This window comes from Octodon degus, unplaced genomic scaffold (assembly GCF_000260255.1).
Source record: "Octodon degus isolate 3935 unplaced genomic scaffold, OctDeg1.0 scaffold00032, whole genome shotgun sequence".
Taxonomy (NCBI): Eukaryota; Metazoa; Chordata; class Mammalia; order Rodentia; family Octodontidae; genus Octodon; species Octodon degus.
In genome coordinates, this window is record NW_004524608.1 from 16576137 (window position 1) to 16579417 (window position 3281).

A 3281-nucleotide genomic window follows, 5' to 3' on the forward strand; every position below is an offset into this window, starting at 1 on the left:
AGAAGTAGGCAATATCCCATCCATATTTAAACAGTATAATAAAATGTCAAGAAAGTCACTCACTCAGAGGTGAGGTGGCAAGGTGGACCTGTTACCCAAAGACCTAGGTGAGGACTTAGAGTCTAGTCCCTCGGATGCATGCCATGGAGCAGCAATCGTGAGCAGGCTTATGTGACCTGACTAACACTGCCATTGCACAACAACTGAAGTGGCAAGATTGAAAGTGCCATTTAAACATCAGTGTCTTGTGGCCTGAGGTTTACCTGGAAAGATAGTAATTGCATCTTGTTTCTCAGTGTTTGTCTTAGATTTTTTGTGTCCCGCAGCTCCATTGATTCTGCTCCGCAGGCTACCAGCTTCACTTTTCAGTGAAGGGCACGCTGAGATCTGGGCTTTGTTTCCTGCTTCTGCCAAGAGAATGACGCTGTCCAGGAAAGTCAGATTTCTAGGTACTTCCAGTTTCCTGTGGACGTAGTTAATTATCTAACAGGAACTTTTATATTTCTAGAAGAATTACTGCCAATCCCTGGAGTCCCTGCAAAGCTCTTGTGAACGAGCCTTGAAAACAAGCTTTGTGAAACAGCAGGGTCTGTCTGAATATAGGTCAAAAATAGAAAATCTTCCTGAAGATTAACAGCAACAGTAAAAGACAGGACAGTGTCAAAATTATTCAGTCTCTTTCTTTCCCCTTAAAACTTATTAAGGATACCACTGTGGCTGAAATTGGCTGCCTTTTAACAGTTTGTTCTGCTTTAGAAAATTTCTCTTTCATTCTATTATTCCACCCACTAGAAAAAAGTTCTAAACTTTTAGAGACCACAGAAGAATCTAGAGTAAACTATAGAAAAGGTTACATGTCTGTGTCACATTAGAGGCAATTTGATAGATGTAGATATATTTTTAATAAAGTGATAAAGATCAATTCTAATGAAGTTTTGGTGCAAAACTGAGCACAAAATCAGATAACCATTTTTGCAAGAATGGTATTTATGATGTATGAATAATTTATTTTTTGAGACAGGGTCTTATTCTGCAGTGTAGGCTGGACTTAAACTCACTATGTAGCCTAGGGTAGCCATAAACTCATACCAATCCACCTGTCTCAGCTTCCCAACTGCTGTTACAGATGTATACTGCTATGCCCAGCTAGTACTAAATTTTGTCTTATTAAATATTTTCTTGATTTGTGTTGTTTACCTTGTCATAGATTCATTCCTTCAAGAGACACAAGTAAAGGAATTTTGAATTTTAAGAGTCCATTCATATTCTCTCCTTCGAAGAACTAATGTATCAGGGACCCTTGCAGGGGATCCTAATGTCCTGCAAGGCATCATGCCACATGGTGAAAAGAAAAGAGCAAGAGACACAATGGCAATGCAATGGGATCTGCGATGGCCAGTTGTCCAGGGAGAACAAAAGACCATAAGGCAGTGAGAAGCTCAGAGTTTGCTGATCACATTCACACTAAGGGAAATGCTGAGAGGACTAGGGCTGGATGAGCTAGGGAAGTGGCAGGGCAGGCAAGGCTTGTCAAAGGAAACAAAACATTCTCACAAAAGGAACAGAACAGCCAGGTTCAGGTTGTGGCTAAGGAGTAAACAGTTTTGTAGTCAATTCTGGGAAAGAATTTTGGGGGTCACACAACCCTCAGCAAAGGAGTCATCTCCTATCTTAGCCCCACAGTCACATGGCCTGCTTATCCAGACTTACCTACAGCCGTGGGTGGGAAGCAGCACAGGCCCAACATGCCACCCGCTTGCTTCTATGAGGACAAGTACACAGCTTCTGCCAGACCTGTTGTCCCACCCAGAAGCCAGTTTGGGGAAGTCACCTCCACAAACCCGCACTGCCCTCAAGTAAGAATAATCGCAGTGGGTCCAGGGCAGGGCAGCACGGCTGTCCTCCACACCCACATTAGCTTTCCAGTTTACCTAATGAATGGGAGTGGATTATATATTTCAAAGTGAATTATTTTAGGTCTAGGCATAGCATCTTTAGTTCTTTATTCAAACATCATAAAAATATAGAATCCAATAGCTAAGTAGTATTAGTTTCTGAGTATCTTTTTGTCATTTTCTAATCTTTCAGATTATACCTATGAGATCGTGTGATTATCCTTGGAATACGGAAGTTAGGCCACTGAGGATTGTGCTTCAGTTGTGCTAATTTCAGAAGGGTAGAGTTTATTTTCTTTCTGTTATGTCATGATGCCTTCTTTGATAAGGAACCCTCAGATTTAGATAGATACAATAGAGACTAGTGGTTAAAAAAAATAGATAGTGTCAATTAGTTTAGAGTTCATATAATCTCTATCAAAGAGATCTAGAGGCCCAGAATAAAACCAAAGTAAAAAACAAATTAAAAATGGAACAGTAATATCTAATTAGAAGGTTAGACTACCTCAAAGGGAAATTATAAATGATTTGTTTAAAATAAGAAATTTAGTTTTTTTATACTTTTCTTTATGGAAACTAACTTTGAAGTAGAGTAAATAACTTTATGTATGTTACAATTATACTGATGTTATAAAATCAGGTCTACTTTTGAGAATCTAAAATGTACATAAAAACATATGTAGAATCATGTTTACTAAAGTATTCTTTTTCTTTTTTAAAACAAATATTTATTTATTTGGTTGGTACAAGGTCTCAATAATGATTCTCCTGTCTCAGCCTCCCCAGCTCTGGGATGACAGGCATGTGCCAGCACCAGTGGTTTGGGTGGCCAGCTTTGCATAGGGCCAGGATGGCATGCAGTACCGGGGATCAAATCCAGGTTCTTGCGCTTGCCAGGCAGGTGCTTAGACCTCAGAGCTATCTCCCTAGCCCTGAAATATTATTCTTAATACTGAAAGTAACCTAAATGTCTACTTCACATAAGACATAGATAGATAGATAGATAGATAGATAGATAGATAGATAGATACACATATACAATGGAATGTTGTGAAACAATAAACATAGGTGTTTGAAGAATTCATTATGGGGCCAGGAATATATCTCAGTCACATAATTCCTCCCTGGAAAGTAAAAGGTCCTGAGTTTGATTCCCACTACCAAATAAAAAATTCATTATGGCTTGGAAAAATATTAAATTCAAGTGATTAATGTATGTTAGATTACATAGAGTACTAACTCAATTATCAGAAAAATGTATTTATAAAAAAGTATTAGTAGGAAAATTATTAATAATAAAATCAAGGGGCTGGAGAGATGGCTCAGTGGTCTAAAGCACCTACTTAGAACAAGCTTAGCAAAGCATCGGGGACCTCGGTTCAATCC